The sequence below is a fragment of the Phyllobates terribilis genome, unplaced genomic scaffold (assembly GCF_046119375.1).
Source record: "Phyllobates terribilis strain yellow unplaced genomic scaffold, ASM4611937v1 Scaffold_340__1_contigs__length_2048258, whole genome shotgun sequence".
Taxonomy (NCBI): Eukaryota; Metazoa; Chordata; class Amphibia; order Anura; family Dendrobatidae; genus Phyllobates; species Phyllobates terribilis.
The window spans coordinates 762,004-781,741 of NW_027363100.1; the positions used below are offsets into that span (position 1 = coordinate 762,004).

Sequence of the window (19,738 nt, forward strand, 5' to 3'; positions counted from 1 at the left end):
ACTGCCTCCTACTGCAGATCCTGTCTTCCTTTGGAGTCAAAGACCCTGCCCTATCCTGGATCTCCTCATACCTTTCCAACCGCACATTTAGCCCCCCCTCCCACACTACCTCCTCATCCCGCCACCTCTCTGTTGGAGTCCCTCAAGGTTCTGTCCTAGGACTAGGACCCCTACTCTTCTCAATCTATACCCTTGGCCTGGGACAGCTCATAAAATCCCATGGCTTCCAGTCATGAAGAGCATGGTCAGTCATCCTCTTGGTGAGGACACAGAAGTCTTGCCTGTCAGCAATCTGGCACGCATGGCTGAGTTTATGTTACGCAGCCTTTCCCGTGATCCTTGCATTGTCCAAACTTTGGATGACAGTCCTTACTGGTTGGTAACACTTCTAGACCCACGCTACAAGGAGAACTTTCTGTCTCTTATTCCCTTGCAGGACAGGCCTCTAAAATGGTGCCGTATGAGAAGGCTTTTGTTGCGGAATTATTTAAAAAATTCCCATCTGAAAATGCTGGCGACAGAGGTCACAGTTCGTTGAACAACCAAGGAGTACAGGCGAGAGAGACACAAATTCAATCCAGCAGAGGCAGGGGAACACTGTCAAAGTTCTGGGACAGTTTTCTCAGACCCTCCCATCGCACAGGTCCTGAGGCGCGGGGTACTCTCCCAAAGAGGGGAAAGTTTCGGAAGATGGTGAGGGAGTACCTTGCCAACTGTGCCAACGTAGTCCTTGATTCCTCTGTGCCTTATAATTATTGAGTATCCAAGCTGTACACGTGGCATGAACTGGCTCTCTACACCTTGGAGGTCCTGGCCTGCCCTGCCGCTGTCAACTGAAAATGCTGACAGGCTGACTCATACAAAAATGATCAAAGGCTGGTTTGGGCCAGACTTCTCAACACCACTGAATGATAGCAGCGTAACATAAACTCAAATACAGTGTCTTTTTTTTGGGAGGTCTAACTGTATTCCCATGCACCTCTGTCTTCACACCCAGACATGGGTATACGCTTCCTGATTTTGTCTATTTGCTCTTGTCCTCCTCCTTCTCCTCATCCTTCACATCCTCCTCCATATCACTACCATATCTACCATATCACCATATCTACTTCTCTTGCAAGGGGCATTGGAGTTTCTCCAAATTTTTGGCAGCCGTTGCATTCACTGCATAGGCAAAGAGTATGGGAGACCCACTTCCAAATAATGGGAACATTGTTTTCAGGAGGCCCTCCGACCTCTACGTCTCTTGCAAGGGGCATTGGAGTGCCCCCAAATTTTTGGCAGCCGTTGCATTCACTGCATAGGCAAACAGTATGGGAGACCCACTTCCTAAATATGGGAACATTGTTTTCAGGAGGCCCTCCAACCTCTACATCTCTTGCAAGGGGCATTGGAGTGCCTCGTAATTTTTGGCAGCTGTTGCATTCACTGCATACGCAAATAGTATTGGAGACCAACTCCTTTTTAATGGGAGCATGTCGTACTCATTACTGTAGCCCAGCTCCATGTGTCTTTAAATTGTTAATAGGGTTTTTTCTAAATTTTGGCAGCCGTTGGACCCACTGCATACCCTATAACTGGATAGGAGACCCTCTCCTTTCTAATGGGAACATGTTGTTACTGTGCCCAGCTCTATGTGTCTTTAAATTGTTAGTGGGGTTTTTCCTAAATTTTTACAGCTATTGGGCTCACTGCATACCCTATAACTGTATAGCAGATCCTTATCCTTTATAGTGGGAACATGTCATTACTGTGGCCCAGCTCTATGTGTCTTTAAATTGTTAGTGGGGTTTTTCCCAAATTTTGGCAGCCCTTGCAGTCACAGCATGGGCATTACCACTATAGGAGACCCACTCCTTTATAATGGGAATATTTTTTTTTACTGAGACCCTCCTCTATGTCTCTTCAAAGAGGTATTGGGTTGCGTCCAAATTTTTGGCAGCCCTTGCAGTCACTGCATATGCAATAACAGTATAGGAGACCCACTCTTTAATAATGGGAACAACAAAGCATAGCCGACTGCTGGCCCTTTAAGAATAGTAAGGCAGTAAAAATAGTGTTTGTGACTTTCACAATCCCTCCTTCATAAATGAAACAGGATGTGTCTGATGATGTTTCACACACCACATGGCCAGATAAGGTTGTAAAATGTTAAAATGCCATTTCCCGGTGAATACATTTGTCACGGTTGAAAGCAATGCAAAAATGCATCAAAAACGCTATGTGTGAACATAGCCCAAGGTGTGAAGGAGCATTTTTGTTTTTGGTTATTTATTTTGCCTTGTATACAATTCATTACCCTGGAAAGGATGTTCCTTAACATAATTCCCAGGAAAATCTATTTTAGTTTAGTTTTTGTATGTTTTATTGTGAGTCTGTAAAAGTGGCGTAATACCTCTGACAACATTGTTGACATCATTGACCTGGGAGTCAGAAATGCTTCCAGGAGTCTTCCCCATGCTGTTCCCCTGTCATTTGAGTTCTGTTCCCATCGATTTGGGCAATTTTTAGGCCCTCTGCAGACCGCTGGGGGGGGGGGGAGGCGCTGAAAGAATGCTGGAGTTTCCCATAGACTTACATTGGGCTCGTTACTTGGACCGAGCAGCCGAGTATTCCAATTTGCTTGACTTGAGCAGCGAGCACCCGAGCATTTTAGTGCTCGCTCGTCACTAGTTTTCAGCTATACCATTTCTATTTCCATTCAACTTTTTGATCGTGTTTTATTCCGCTCTTTGTTTGGTGGTAAGATGAAAAAGAATAGTTTTTTTTTCAATGTTCACTGAAGGCGTTAAGTAGTGTGACCGTTTTATAGGCCGTGGAAGTGATGATAACAAATATGTGGACCTTTTTGGTTTATTTTAGTTTTTGTATGAATTTACCCATTTATTGATATAACATTATTTTCATTTTCTTTTCAGTTTATTTTTTGATTAGGTTTTTTTTTTTAAATATTTTTTCACATTCTTTTTTTTACTTTTTCATTTAGTCCCTCTATGGGACTAGCTTTTATTAGTATAATCGCTGTTATAAAGCATTGCAATGAATTCTACCTGTCAGTGTTACAGTGATAGAAGCCTCTGAGACCATGCTCCTAGCTTGGTCTAAGCAGGCCTCCGTCGCTGGGATACCTGGAGGCGCGGGTTGTCATGACAACAGGATCACTGACTAAGGACGTAACCAGAAACGCGTCGAGATTGCATCTCCGCTATCATGGACTTTTATATATTTTAATATTTTGCACCAATAAAGTGAGAATTATTTTTTATTGGAGACTTTCCCCACTTTCTCCTTATGTACACTGGCCGAGAGTCACGGCATTGTGGGTCTGAGCCCAGAAGATATGAGCAGCAGGATGGATTAAATGCATGGTGAGGCATATATTGTTTTTTTGTAAAGAATTGTCAAATCAGTCAGTAAGGATTTAGGGCCCTTTTACATGGCGATATTTTGCATCAGTATTTGTTAACAGACGCCAGGAGTGGATCCAAAACACAGAAGAGGTGAGAGTGGTACAGTTATTATTTTTCTCTGTGTTTGTTCCCCTCTGGTTTTTAGCTTACAAATACTAATGTAAATTACTGCCCAAAATGCTCACTGTGTGAATGAGGCGAGGAAGCTGCTTGTAATCCTGTAATATAAGTCCTTATTCTGAGGATGAGCGCTCACTTGCAGGTGCTGTGCTGTAATGCTTATCTTCTCTGCTCCATCATACTCCCCAGAGCAGGGGCGACCCCTGGGGCAAAACTGCAGCCGGCAGATGTCAGACGTGTCACTCAGTGATATGTGATGGAGCCCGACTCCCAAACAAAATCAGACAGAAGCATACAAAATAAATACATGAAGCATTGCAATTAGGTGTCAAACGTTCTCAACTTTATTTAAATTTACATGACACTGAACCATCACCTATCAGGATAAAGAAGATTCTGTGTAGCCTCTGTTCCTATAGACCATCTTGCTTGCAGCCTTCTCCATTGAAGACTACGGAAATTACAGGAATAGATGAGTAATCTGCTTATACTGCTGTAATACAATTCTTTTATCCAATGATGAGAGCATGCGTCCAGGAGTTGTGCTGTAATGTTTGTCTCCTCTTCACCATCATCATCGGAGCAGGGGCGACCCCTGGGGCAAAATGTGCTTACTGGGTTCTGTGCAGCCGGCAGATGTCCAGCCGTATGTGATAGACCCCGACCCCCAAACAAAATTAATCAGACAGAAGCACACAAAATAAATACACGAAGCATTGCAATTAGGTGTCAAATGGTCAAAATTTTATTTAAATTTACATGACACCGAAAATAGCACAACCCCCGACTCACGAAGAGTCACCCTCCAGCACTCAGGAGAGGAAAACCCCCTGTGGAGGAAACCTCTATGGAACCATGGATGGAGGGCTGCCCTTCCATTGGGCTTAGAGAGTTAGTGCCAATATATAACAGATGTAACTGCAGAATTGTACAATTTGTACATTTTACCAGATTTACAGAGAATGACATAACAAATACAGACTATAAATGTGATAAAGGGGATGTGGGAGAGATCTGGCTGCGATATCTGTCACCACATTGATTGATGGAGCGAATTTGGTTGATCTGATTGGCCAGGTGGATGTATAATTTCTCCCTTACAGATCCAGGTCCGCCTCTCAAAAAATTGGACATTTGGTTACAGTTCGTTATGCCTAATCCCTAATAGGATAAATAATCCCTCCCAATTTATCACCCATTAGAGTCATAGATCAGTCCATGAACTCCCAAAGGAGAGCTGCTCTATATAGAGGGTAACAGAAGGGGATCCTGGTCTAGGGACCCCCCTTTGTTACCTTCCCATGCCCTAGGGGTGTCTAAAGCAGACAACCCCTTTCCCTGCTAGAACCTCCAAATTACACCAAGTTTGGCACATTACGTGGGTGGTCAAGCTCAAGGTCCTCAGGCGCATCAGTAATGGCGCTGATCGTGGCAGCGCGGAATTCTTTTATGGAATCTTCTTTATGACACTGGTTTATGACCTCATAACAGTTGTCATGGTGACTACAGGGTCTATTACTGATGCAGGGCACAAGTATTAACCCTTTCATCATTGGTAATTTGCTATTGTTATAGAGGCAGATAACTGCACTTGTTACCAAGCAGGGACCTTATCATTATTGCTTCCCTTAGGCACCATAAGAAATACAGATTACAAATTAAATGTGCAAGTTTGTCATGAGTGTTTTGCACTTTCTAGATCCAGAGATTGGGTTTATTACTAGCACTTTACAAAGAAAAAAAAAAAAGAGGAAATTACTTGTAAAATAATATTATTGGGAATTGCATTTCAAGCATTTTCCTAATGTGCATTCTACATAGTTACATAGATTGAAAAAAGTAGGGGTGGACATTAACAGCTTGGGGCCCAAGTGCAAGAAATGTGTCCGAGCCCCCATCTTTTTATGGCGACAAAGCTACAGATATATATACACATACACAGTGGGGGAAATAAATATTTGATCCCCTGCTGTTTTTCTAAGTTTGGCCACTGACAAAGACATGAACAGTCTATAATTTTAAGGGTAATTTTAACATTGAGAGATAGAATATCCCTGCCCAAAAGAATCAAGAAAATCACATTGTATAGATTAGATATTTTTTTTTGCATTTTGCAGTGAGAAATAAGTATTTCATCCCCTACAAACCATTATGAGTTCTGGCTGCTACAGACCAGTTAGACGCTCCTAATCAACTCGTTACCTGCAGTAAAGACAGCTGTCTTACATAGTCACCTGTATAAAAGACTCTTGTCCACAGACTCCATTAATCAGTCAGACTCTAACCTCTACCACATGGGCAAGACCAAAGAGCTTTCTAAGGATGTCGGGGACCAGATCATAGACCTGCACAAAGCTGGAATGGGCTACAAAACCATAAGTAAGACGCTGGGTGAGAAGGAGACAACTGTTGGTGCAATTGTAAGAAAATTAAAGAAATACAAAATGACTGTCAATCGACATTGATCTGGGGCACCATGCAAAATCTCACCTCGTGGGGTATCCTTGATCATGAGGAAGGTGAGAGATCAGCCTAAAACTACAGGGGGGAACTTGCTAATGATCTCCAGGCAGCTGGGACCACAGTCACCAAGCAAACCATTGGTAACACATTACGCTTTAAAGGTTAAAATCCTGCAGTGCCCGCAAGGTCCCCCTGCTCAAGAAGGCACATGTGCAGGCCCATCTGAAGTTTGGCAATGAATACCTGGATGATTCTGTGAGTTATTGGGAGAAGGTGCTGTGGTCAGATGAGACAAAAATTGAGCTCTTTAGCATTAACTCAATTGGCCGTGTTTGGAGGAAGAAGAAGGAAGTACAACCCTAAGAACATCGTTCCAACCGTGAAGCATGGTGGGGGAAACATACTTTGGGGGTGCTTTTCTGCAAAGGGGACATGACGACTGCACCGTATTGAAGGGAAGATGGATGGCGTCATGTATCGCGAGATTTTGGCCAACAACCTCCTTCCCTCAGTAAGAGCATTGAAGATGGGTCGTGGCTAGGTCTTTGCAGCAAGGCAATGACCCAAAACATACAGCCAAAGCAACAAAGGAGTGGATCTAAAAGAACTACAGTAAGGTCATGGAGTGGCCTAGCCAGTCTCCAGACCTTAATCCCATAGAAAACTTATGGAGGGAGTTAAAGCTCCGATTTGCCAAGCAACAGCCTCAAAATCTTAATGATTTAGAGATGATCTGCAAAGAGGAGTGGACCAAAATTCCTCCCGACATGTGCACAACCCTCATCATCAGCTACAAACAACGTCTGACTGCTGTGCTGCCAACATGTGTTTTACCACCAAGTATTAAGTGTTGTTTTCCAGAGGGATCAAATACTTATTTCTCACTGCAAAATGCAAAAAAATTATCTAGTTTATACAATGTGATTTTCTTGATTTTTTTTTGGATATTCTATCTCTCAATGTTAAAATTAGCCTACCCTTAAAATTATAGACTGTTCCTGTCTTTGTCAGTGGGCAAACTAAGAAAGACAGCAGGGGATCAAATAATTATTTCCCCCACTGTGTATATAATTATATATATACAGTATGTAGATTGTATGCATCTACCTCCTTCTAGGTTGTGCCTGGATATGTACACCCACTATATACTGTGTATGTCTGCACCACTTCAGTGCAGTAAGGCGACATTACTGACCACGGAGCAGCCGTGCTCTTTAGAGCTGATGTATTTTTATTTTTGTGAATTGTTTCAGCTGCCTGAAGACCATTGCTCGCCATCTACCATGGGCATGCTGCAGATCCTCGCTAAGTTGCCATCTTACTCCCTGGCATCAGGATGGTTAATAACAGTACAACCCATGTGCAGACAGATTTGTCTGACTCCTTACCGGACTCCAGCAACCATCGGCTGTGATCCCAGCAGAGAGTACTGCGATTCAGGACTATCTCCGACCATGCCGGTGCTGGTCATAATTCACCGGTACCAGAGGAGGACAACTTTGGGACATTGTCCAAGACATACTCCTCAAGAACGGTGTTTAAGAAATAGTCTCCAGAGGTCCAGGACTTGAAATATGAAGAGGGTGAGGACATTACTGGGGCACACAACCCGCTCATAATAGGTACAGGGGAAGAAGAAACACTCCGTACTGGTACTTCCTCCAGTGTAAGGCCAAAATAAAGGAGGGCAAGGTAAGAATGTCTATATTGTTATTCTACTGGGGATCCGCAGGGGAGGGATCGCACATCACAATGCTAGTTTACAATGAAGCATACCAGACAATATATGTCCTTCTATAATATATCCTCATATAATTTCCTATTGTGGCAAATATAATGCAATTACATTGTCCTAAATGATTGTATTTGCTGATCGTAACCTTAACGGTATGATGGTAGCGTCACTGACGCGCCCCCTGGGCCTGTGTTGTGCAGGGGAACCCGGAACCGGGCCTGTTGTAGAATGCTGGGGGTTATAGTCTCCGTGTGGCGGTGACCCGGTCCGTGCCCAGGGTGGTCAAACCAGTGGCAGTTTTAATGTATAGCAAATGTCCGACTACGCCACCCGTGGATTGCGGTCAGTGGGGACCGCCGCTGCGCTGCCGACCGCTGAGGCTGATGTTGTTTGCGCAGCCGAGTATGGGATAACTCCCCACGGGAGAAGTATTGCCTCAGGGCAGCTAATGTGAGAGATGATGGGAGTGATGGTGTGAGGGTCCCAGTGCTAATGGTGCTGGTGCGGCAAGGAATCACAGAGGCGTGAGGTGCAGTTCAGGGTCTTTACTGATGGTACAAGGCAGACCCTCCCGGGAGTACTGGCTAGTATAAGGGGCCTGGTCAGTCTGCGAGCAAGCAGGAGTTCCCCTGGCCAGGTGGAGTTGTAGGCCTCCCCGTTTATCTGCACTCTTCCTGGCTACCTTGCTGTCAGCGGTTACAAGTAGCCCACGTCCCTGAGTATACCGTGTGGTGCTCACCCGTATGGCTGGTGACTTGGGGCCTTCTGTTAGCCTCCGCTCCTGGATGGCGGCGCTGGTCCCTTCTTTGTGACTGAGCCTCCGGGCTTCTATGGCCAGAGGACCTGGAATCCCCTGCCGGTTGGTTTCTGCTGCTGGGTATATATCAGTCCCCACAGCCTCGGACTCCTGTGTCCGGTTTTAGTAACTTCAGCCAGGGCGAGCTATATCTCTGCTCACAGCCCCTGGCCTTCAGCTGCTGCTCCTACAGAGCTCCTGTTCTCACTTTCCCTCTCCAGGCTCTGACTACTCTGCTTGTTCTGCAGGCTCTGTCTCTAGCTTCACTCACTAATCCCGCCCCAGACCCAGTTTATAAGGGCAGATTCCTCCCCTTCCAGGTCTGGGCGGACCGTGTTGCATGCTTAGGGCTCCTGGCCAGAGAAACCTCCCACTTGCTCTCAGACATAATATCTCTATTACTGTGGTAACCAGACCCCTGGGGTGCCACATTCCCCCCTAGTAAATTTTAGTACTCCGGGACTAAACACATTTTTAAAGAAACATAATAACAGGGTATAAACAATAATACGATAACATATTTACAAGAAGCTTTAGTTCTTTAAAGGTCACGGCGTGTCCGCAACCGGGTGTCCATATCACCCAAGGTGAAGCTTTAAGCGAAGTAGGGGACCTGTCCAAAGCAAACCCCTTGCGTTGTCCTTGGGTGTGGCTGCAAGGGTAGACTAACTACTTTGGGCCGCAAGGAGGCCACGCCAGACAGGTTTTCTCTTCCGCGGCCGTCTTCGCAAGAGGCACCAAGGTGCAACTATCTACAAAACTGTTCCGGTTATCCAGCGTCCATAACCTGTTAGTCCATAAAAATCTGCAGGGTAACTGAGAAACATAATTAATAACAGGCAACAAACATAAACCATAAACAGTTAACAGATAAATTCACAGTGCATTAGTTTAGATTCTCCAGCGAGCGGGCATCTGACCTCTAGTGACTCTAGTGGACCTACGGAGCTCACTAACTGGTTCTGCACTACAGGGTGTAGGAGGTGTTATGGGTAAGCTGGGCAGTTGTCTGCGCACTCTTTGGCTCACTAGGGGCACGGCAGGCTCACTACTAGCAGAGGGTTGATCCTCCTGTACTGCTGGTGTGGACTCTTCTGCCTCTTGGGCCGGCTGCTCTTCCAGCTCTACTGGTTCCTCTGTAGGCACTTGCGGGGCTGGCTGGAGAAAGGTGAGGACGGGTACCACGACAGCGCCGTTTACTTGTGTCCAAGACCGGGGGAAGTCTCCGAGTACGGTACTGATCATTTCTTCCCTTTCCTCTGCGGGTTGAGGGTTTCCTTGATCTTCTTCAGGGCTTTGCAGCTGCTCGGGACACTTCTTCAGGTGGTCTCTGGAGACAATGGCTGTGGTTTCTCCTCCATCCTTACTGATTACGCAGATTTTTGGGTTCTCATGGCTTGATGGCAGTACGGTGTACGGGTCCTTCTCCCACTGGTCGTCCAACTTGTGGAGCCGCCTCTTCCTCTTCAAGACCTGATCTCAAGGTACCAGGGGAACAGCGGGAGCATACTGGTTATAAGCCTTCTCTTGCCTTTCTCTAGCTTGAGACAGACTTCGCTCGACGCTCTCCTGTACTTTCCGATACTACTGCTGCCGTTCTGTATCCCAGTCTGCCTCTGGCGAGGTGTCCTCAGGCGTCAGGACTCCCATATCCAGGTCAATAGGCAGCTTACCAGGTCTTGCTCTCATTAGGTAAGCCGGGGTACAGTTGGTGGAACCTACAGGGATGTGGTTATACAGGTCCACCAGATCGGGCAGTTTCTCAGGCCACAGACTGCGTTCTTCCAGGGGCAATGTTTTTAGCAGATCTATCACCACCTGGTTCATCTTCTCGCAGAGTCCATTGGTTTGAGGGTGATAGGGCGTTGTTCTTATCTTCTTGCAGCCATACAGGTTGCAGAACTCCTGGAAGACCTCCGCTTCGAAGGCTGGTCCTTGGTCTGTCAACACTTGGTCCGGGTACCCGTGTGGACGGCAGAAGTGCTGCTGGAAGGCTCTAGCTGCTGTTTGAGCCGTTAAGTCCTTGACCGGGACCACCACCAGGAACCGGGAGTAATGATCTACGATTGTGAGGGCGTAGACATACCCAGATCTGCTTGGAGCCAGTTTCACATGGTCCAGGGCTACCAGTTCCAGTGGCTGTCTGGTGATGATGGGCTGCAGGGGAGTCTTCTGGCTGGCTCGGTCTTTTCTTCTCAGGTGGCACGGGCCACAGTCTCTGCACCACCTCTCGATGGCTCCTCTCATGCCTACCCAGTAGAACCGTTCACGCAACAAGAACTCCAGCTTCTTCCATCCGAAATGCCCTGCTCCGTTGTGGTATGCCTCCAGAACCATAGCCGCGTCTCGTCTTGGGACCACTACCTGCCAGGTCAACTCATGTGTTCGAGAGTTAACCATTCTCCGGCACAGCTTCTCCCTGTAGAGGAACAGCTTACTTTTCTCCTTCCACAGTTGCTTGGTCTCCTCCGGAGCATCTGGGTCAAGACGAGCATCGGCCTGGGTCAGCATTTCCTTCACCAAATGGACTGCGGGATCACTGTCTTGCGTCTCTGCCCAGTTGTAGTGGGGCAAGGGATTGAACGTCACGGAGCGCCTGTCCTTCACACGGTGGGAATACAGGGTAATCCCATGACGGTGGAACGCAGGGAGCTCAACTTCTTCTGGATCTTCCCCTACGTCCGGTAAGTTCGGCATTCTAGACAGGGCATCCGCGTTGGCATTTGAGCGTCCTGCCCGGTATTTGATGGTGAATTCAAAGTTGGACAGGCGGGCCATCCATCTCTGTTCCAGGGCACCGAGCCTTGCAGTGTCCAGGTGTGTCAACGGGTTGTTATCCGTGTACACGGTGAATTTGGAGGAGGCAAGGTAATGCTTGAAACGTTCGGTCACTGCCCACACTACTGCCAGGAACTCCAGCTTGAATGAGCTATAATTCTCAGGGTTCCTCTCCGTGGGCCGTAGCTTTCGGCTGGCTTAAGCGATTACCCGTTCTTTCCCTTGCTGGATCTGGGACAGTACGGCTCCTAGCCCGATGTTGCTTGCGTCCGTGTGGAGGATAAAGGGCTGGCTGTAGTCTGGATATGCCAGGATTTCATCCCCCGTGAGGGCCATCTTCAGCTGGCAGAAGGACTCCTCTTCCAGCTTTTCCCACCTAAAGGGCGGCTTCTGGTTTTTGGCTTTCCGCGATTGACCTATCAGGAGGTCCTGCTATGGCTGCCATTTTGGTGAAACCGGGAATGAATCTTCGGTAGTAGCCTACCAACCCGAGGAACTGCCGCACTTCCTTTATGCTGGAGGGTCTTGGCCAGTCCTTAATCACGGTGATCTTATCAGGGTCAGGAGCCACTCTGTCAGCACTCACCACGTGTCCCAGGTATTGCACCTTTTGGTTTCAGGAGGTGACACTTGGAGGGTTTCACTTTTAGGCCGTAGTTTGCCAGAGCTTCAAACACTTCTGCCAGGTGTTTCAGGTGGTCCTCGTAGGTCTTGGAATAGACGATGACATCGTCCAGGTACAACAGGACCGTCTCGAAGTTCCGGTGTCCCAGACAGCATTCCATCAACCGTTGGAAGGTTCCTGGTGTGTTGCAGAGCCCGAACGGCATACAGTTAAATTCGCTGAGACCCATCGGGGTGGTGAATGCGGTCTTCTCCCGGTCTGCCTCTGCTACAGAAACCTGCCAGTACCCGCTAGTGAGATCCAAAGTAGAGAAGAAGTTAGCAGATTTTAATGCAGCTAAGGACTCTTCTATCCTTGGTAACGGGTACGCATCTTTGTGTGTGATACGGTTGACCTTCCTGTAGTCTACACACATTCTCATAGTGTTGTCTTTCTTTTTCACTAAGACTAGTGGAGCTGCCCAGGGGCTACAGCTGTCCCTAATTACCCTAGCCTCCTTCATGTCTTTTAGCATCCCCTTGGCGTGTTGGTAGTGTGCAGGGGGTACGGGTCGGTATCTCTCCTTTATGGGAGGATGGTCTCCCGTGGGGATGTGATGTTCTACCCCCGTTACTCGCCCGAAGTCCAGCGGGTGTTTACTAAACACTCTCTCGTACTCTTGAACCACCCGATAGACTCCCTGTTTCTGGTGTGAGGGAGTGGAGTCAGTACCCAAATGCAGTTGCTGACTCCAGTCCTCCATTGGTTTCTTAGAGCCGTTACCTTCCTCTGGTTGAGATGGAGGCAAGGGTTCCACGGCCTGTACAGAATTCTGCTTTATGGTGAACAATTTGGCTAGCGTGGCATACCGGGGCAGGTGTACTTCTCTCTCCCCGATATTTATGATGCGAACGGGCTCCCTCCCATGGCGTACATCGACCACCCCTCGTGCCGTCAAAATGGTGGGCCTACTGTCTGAGTAGACTTGTTCTACCATTGCTTGGTAGTCTCTACCTCTTAGACCAATAGCTGCCCGGCACCAAATCATCATCTCACTTTTTGGGGGCATGGCAATAGGGAACGGGTCACACATTCTCACGCTACCTATCTCACCACCAGATAGTTCCACCTGTTGCCGCTTCATCAGTGCCCGGATCTCTTTTTGGAGCACACGCTGCTGGCCGGAACTGGCGTTCTTGGCAACCTGCTGTAAAATGAGAATCACCTCTGCAAGACAATTTTCAATCACATTAGTTCCCAAGGTTATTCTAGGGTGACTCTCATGACGGTCTATGTCCACTATAATCAGTCCTTGTACCGCCAGTTCGACTTTACCGATCTTAATGGTCACCTCTTTGAATCCCAATTGCGGCACGGGCTGACCATTGCTGGCGATGATACTCAGGTCGTCATCTGGGTAGCGGGTTATGTCCGAGTCATTCCAGTACTGTTTAAAGAGCACGTACGGGATTGTGATCACCTGTGACCCAGTGTCTAGTAGGGCACTCATAGGAATGCCATCCAGTACCACAGGCAAGATTGGACGTCCCCCTATGTATTTATCACGCCAGTTTGATGGGCCTGATGGTCTTATGCCTGGGGGTTGGCCCTCTACCCCAGGTTGTGCCCGTTTAAATGACAGTACCTTGCCACATGTCCGGGTTGATTGCAGCGGCGGCAGATGGGTCGTCCGTCCTCGTTGTATCGGTCGCTGGGTCTTCCTCTGGCCGGTGGGGTCCTCCTCAGTCGGCGCCACGGGACGTCCTCCAGTCCGGATGCCAGCTGGATCTTTCCTGGAGAAGAGACCTGTAAAGACTGCACAGTTCTGGTTAGCGCGGCAACGCTCTTAGTCAGCTCTTGGACCTGATGGTGCAGGTCTGTAGCCGGGTCACTGTTTAAAGCCTGCGCATCAGCTCCCACAGGCCCTGCAGACAAGGGCGCCGTCTCCTGGTGGTAAGTGATAGCAGGGGGCCTGTGGGTCACAGCGCCACCTGGTGCCGGTTCTCGGAGCACCCGGATGGCTCTGTCCTTGAACTGTGCAAAGTCCAGGTCAGGGTCCTGTAAGGCCATTGCCCGCAACTGGGTTCGGTGGGCATTGCACAGTAGACCCTCAATAAATTGTTCAGTCAACAGCTTATCTTCATTTCCCACGCTGTCAGGGTCTGCCTGCTTAATGGCTCTCAGGGCCTCTTGTAGGTTTAGAGCATAGTCTCTTATACTCTCATGTGCCCGTTGTTTACACCCGTAAAATCTGAGCTTTATTTCAGCTGAGGTGCGGGTATCAGCCGGGCTAGTATTTCCCTGACAGTCCTCTTCCTCCCAGGTGACCAGGACTTTACCTCCCTTTGGGCTGCCCCGATTAATTGGGCCACCAGGATGCTCACTTTTTGCTCTTCTGTGAGGGGGTACACCTGGAAGAGGCTATCCAGTCTTTCTCTAAAGTCATTTAGAGTATGTGACTCCCCTGAGTACTGGGGTAGCCAGGTTGCCCCCGGGATATAAGGCATGGTGAATGGCATGACTGCTGCAGCGGTTGCGCTGGCGGTGGCTGTGGCAGTGGAGCTCCCCTCGGTATCCGGCATCCTCCTCCCCCCTAGTGGACCGTGGCCTACCTTGCGATGCTCTTCTTCCGTAGGCCGCGGCTCCGCAGTCGATCGTCGGGGTTGAGGACCTGGCGTCGCGCTCCGATGACGTCAGCGTCGCTCTTCCTCCCTTCCAGGACCTTGCGCAGCGTCAGAGCGTGGGGCGGAGCTTCGGATCTCGCGCGCTTTCGGCGTCCACGCCCCTCTTCTTCCCGTGCGGCTTCCCGAAGATGGCGTCCGAAGGCGGGAAGCAGCTGCGGATGGCGGGAAGAAGGCAGAAGACAGCGGGAAACGATCCAAGATGGCGTCTGATGGCGGGAATCGGCTCCGGATGGCGGGAAACGACTCCGGACGGCGGGAAACTTCACCACAGGTAAGTATAAAAGTCTCTTTTTCAGGCACGCAGTACCCGGTGGTTGCGGGCACGAAATCCTGCCGACTACGCCAAAGTTGACGCGCCCCCTGGGCCTGTGTTGTGCAGGGGAACCCGGAACCGGGCCTATTGTAGAATGCTGGGGGTTGTAGTCTCCGTGTGGCGGTGACCCGGTCCGTGCCCAGGGTGGTCAAACCAGTGGCAGTCTTAATGTATAGCAAATGTCCGACTACGCCACCCGTGGATTGCGGTCAGTGGGGACCGCCGCTGCGCTGCCGACCGCTGAGGCTGATGTTGTTTGCGCAGCCGAGTATGGGATAACTCCCCACGGGAGAAGTATTGCCTCAGGGCAGCTAATGTGAGAGATGATGGGAGTGATGATGTGAGGGTCCCAGTGCTAATGGTGCTGGTGCGGCAAGGAATCACAGAGACGTGAGGTGCAGTTCAGGGTCTTTACTGATGGTACAAGGCAGACCCTCCCGGGAGTACTGGCTAGTATAAGGGGCCTGGTCAGTCTGCGAGCAAGCAGGAGTTCCCCTGGCCAGGTGGAGTTGTAGGCCTCCCCGTTTATCTGCACTCTTCCTGGCTACCTTGATGTCAGCGGTTACAAGTAGCCCACGTCCCTGAGTATACCGTGTGGTGCTCACCCGTATGGCTGGTGACTTGGGGCCTTCTGTTAGCCTCCGCTCCTGGATGGCGGCGCTGGTCCCTTCTTTGTGACTGAGCCTCCGGGCTTCTATGGCCAGAGGACCTGGAATCCCCTGCCGGTTGGTTTCTGCTGCTGGGTATATATCAGTCCCCACAGCCTCGGACTCCTGTGTCCGGTTTTAGTAACTTCAGCCAGGGCGAGCTATATCTCTGCTCACAGCCCCTGGCCTTCAGCTGCTGCTCCTACAGAGCTCCTGTTCTCACTTTCCCTCTCCAGGCTCTGACTGCTCTGCTTGTTCTGCAGGCTCTATCTCTAGCTTCACTCACTAATCCCGCACCAGACCCAGTTTATAAGGGCAGATTCCTCCCCTCCCAGGTCTGGGCGGACCGTGTTGCATGCTTAGGGCTCCTGGCCAGAGAAACCTCCCACTTGCTCTCAGACATAATATCTCTATTACTGTGGTAACCAGACCCCTGGGGTGCCACATCACCACTAGCACCTAAGAAACACAGTGAAGCCTGGTAAGTGTCCGGACGGAGGAGATAGCCATTGATGAGAAGCATTATTTTTTAGGATCATAGCCATGACTGTTATAGCATTTGCATAAGTCGCCCTTGTGCCATGTTGTTCTCCTTTTTTCAAGCAATGTCTGTAATCACAGCAAAACTATTGCAGTCTTCACAACACAGCCCGGCTCTGCTACGATTATGGAAATCATGTCCAACAGCAATAAAGAAAAATATTCACAAGTGTTTTTAAGAAATTGCGACTGGTTTTTTTTTGCTTGGATTATTTATTTATTTTTTTATGTTTGCATTATTTTGCATTATTTTGTCTTTTTGCTTCTTTTGTTGCATCTGTGCATTTTTACGTTTTTTCTTTTGTTGCTAATCACAGCATGTTCTAAGTTTCGTGATTTACTTATTTTTTTTTCTTTCTTTACTTTTTCTATAAATTTTACCATTAGAAAATGCACCTAAAAAATCATACACATGTCTGTATGTGTCAGAGTTGTCTTGGGGTCTCATCTATTTATTTAGTAGGGTAAAGAGGGAGGAGGTGAGTGAGGACATAAGTGTGAAGTGCTGGGTCCTGGTTGCTTGTATATCCTGCACTGCTTCTAGCACTTCTATTGCTCTCCTCTGAAGACATGTCCCTCTTGTGTGCAGCTGGCCGAAGCCCTGGACCTCTTCCAGGAACAGATGCTGAAAGAGGAGCGGCTGCAGCCGGAGGAAAGTAACTACACTGTTCTCATCGGAGGCTGCGGAAGAGTTGGATATATCGTATATATAACGTATTGACGGCTCTGTCTGACAGTCTAATATGTATGGGGTCCCGGACAATTTTTTGGGGGAGTTAATGATACAGCATAACTGATCATTTAATTTGGCTGATCATTATGTTCTGGAGATAAGGTGCCAGTAGACATGTCTGGTGGTGACTCTCATAGAGAACACAGGAGTGTATGGGAGAGATGGCTGCCAGACAACTGTTAAGCGCGGGCCGTCTTTCATCCAAGAGCCATCTAATGTGTGTGGCGGGCTTTATAAGGTTGATCTGTGACCCCTTGATAATGAGCCATGATAAAGCAGCATTGGGTAAGCTCCAAGGAGTGGCCAGTAAAGTCCTTCTGCCTGTGTTCACATGGATGAGATTAGCCGGGGTCCATGCCGTGGTGGCTGTGCTCATCAGGCCCTGGACACATTAGTCAGATCTGTACAGCATGTTGCAGCTTATTCTGAAATATTTATAACAAAGCCCAGATAATGGTCACATTAACTGTGGCATGTTTGTAGCTTTTTAATGATTTAATACTAAAATGATCTTATTTACTCTGTGAAACAACCTTTAAAGGGACTTTCTTGTTTCACAAAACCGCTGTTCCTGGCTGCAGTTTGTTTAAGGAAATTACAAAAACCGTCTGTTCTCTATTCATCCTCCCCAGGTCCAGCGCAAAGTTTCTCCTGCTGCTCCCGCTGTCTGTTATTGTCTGCAGCGCTGACAACACATCTACAGCTCTGCAGCCTGTAGCTACGCTCAGCGGCTCGTGCCGTTAACTCGGGCCGACCTTCAGAGCTCACTGACTGACTGCAGTGCTTTCACCGTCACGTCCGCGCTGCAGACAATGACTGACACCAAAGCATTATTATTATTACTATTTATTATTATAGCGCCATTTATTCCATGGAGCTTAACATGTGAAAAAGGGGATATACATAACAAACAACAAGTACAATAATCCTGAACAAAAACGCAATGGCAAACTGTTACAGAAGGAGAGAGGGTCTCCCCGCGAGGGCTCACAGTCTACCAGGGATAGGTGAGGGTACAGCAGGTGAGGGTAGAGCTAGTCATGCAGCGGTGTGGTGGAGCGGTGGTTACTGCAGGTTGTAGGCTTGTCGGAAGATGTGGGTCTTCAGGTTCCTTTTGATGGTTTCCACGGTAGGCGAGAGTCTGACATGTTGGGGTAGAGAGTTCCAGAGTAGGGGGGAAGCACAGGAGAAATCTTGTATGCAATTGTGGGCAGAGGAGATAAGAGGGGAGTAGAGAAGGAGATCTTGTGAGGATCGGAGGCTGCGTGCAGGTAAGTACTGGGAGACTAGGTCAGAGATGTATGAAGGTTTATAAAAAAAAAAATTCAATAAAAAACATTGAAACACAGATATATGGGGGAGACAGGTTGTGAATGGCTTTGTATGCCATGGTTAGGGTTTTGAACTGGAGTCTCTGGGTACATGGGAGCCAGTGCAGGGATTGACAGAGAGGAGAGGCCGGGGAACAGCGGGGGGACAGGGGGATTAGTCAGGTAGCCGAGTTTAGGATAGATTGGAGGGGTGCAAGAGTGTTGGAAGGGATGCCACAGAGCAGGAGGTTGCAGTAGTCGAGGCGGGAGATGATGAGGGCGTGCACTAGTGTTTTTGCAGATTCGTGGTTGAGGAATGTGCGGATCCGGGAGATGTTTTTGAGTTGACGTTGGCAGGAAGTGGAAAGGGCTTGGATATGTGGCTTGAAGCACGGTTTGTTTCTTAAAAAAAAAAAATGCTGTGTTGGAATAGGGGTTGTCTGAAATAGGATAACCCCCTTAAAGTGAATCTGTCACCAGGTTTTTGTTATCTAATCTGACAGCAACATAATGTATGGGCAGAGACCCTGATTCCAGCGATGTGTCATTTACTGGGCTGCTTGCTGTAGTTTTTATAAAATCACAGTTTTATCAGCAGGAGATTATCACTAGAGGACTAGTAAGCCTGCTGCTAGGTAGTCCTCGGTATTCATGTGCTCTGTATAACCCCATCCCCACCACTGACTGGAGGAAAGCTGCCGATCAGTGGTGTGGGTGGGGTTATACAAAGCTCAGCATTCAGAGAACTACTAGAGCTGCAGCAGATAAAATACTGATTTTATCAAAATAGCAGTAAGCAACAAAAAGCGTGAGATATCACTGTAATCAGGGTCTCACCCCTTATATCATGCTGCTCTCAGATGGGGCATCTAAAACCGGGTGGCAGATTCCCTTACGATTTAACAGCACTTTCAGATGACTTTTTAGAATAAGGAGTACTATATAAGGAATAATTGCCACTCATCATACACTCCTGAGTGTACATGAATGTATGGGGAGTGTACATTATATGATGGGTCTCCTGCAGTTTTTCTCTGCATTATAAGCCTCAGCATTTACCTTTTCTGTGCTCTGCTTTTCCTCCCTCCAGCTCCCCCTTCCATAGGTTTATAGGGGCATCGCAGACATTTTTGTTGAAATGAACCTGTCACGTTCCTCCCGGTAGCGTTCGACTTCCAGTCACCGGGGTGGCACTGCTCTGTGTATAGAAAGTGGCGCCTGTAACTGCGACCCCTGTAGTGACTGACGGCAGCTCAGCATTAGGGCCGGCTGTCAATCAGGGCTGAGGGCACGGTGACAGCCGTCACTCTCTATACACAGAGAGGTGACTGAACCAGTGCCGCCCCCATGACTGATACCCAAACACTACCAGGTACAATAAAGTTAATTTCCTCCTGGCAGAGGGAGTCTAAATGCCGGCATCGGGCAGTTTCAGAATGCTATTAACCTGCAGAATAACCCCATATCTACAGGTTGATAGCGTTTGTTCACGTGACAGGTTCCCTTCCCTTCTCCCACAGATTTAGCAGATATTGAGAGTGAATGATTAGTGCAGGAGACCAAAAAATGTCTTTTAAGTGACAAAAGAAGAAGGTTTATCTGATA

General features: G+C 48.2%; 1 pseudogene; it reads left to right on the forward strand.

The window, feature by feature from the left end:
* The first annotated feature begins 7,447 nt into the window (after positions 1-7,447).
* The window catches only part of LOC141221841 (pentatricopeptide repeat-containing protein 1, mitochondrial-like), a 37,988-nt pseudogene continuing 25,697 nt past the window's right edge, over positions 7,448-19,738 (forward strand).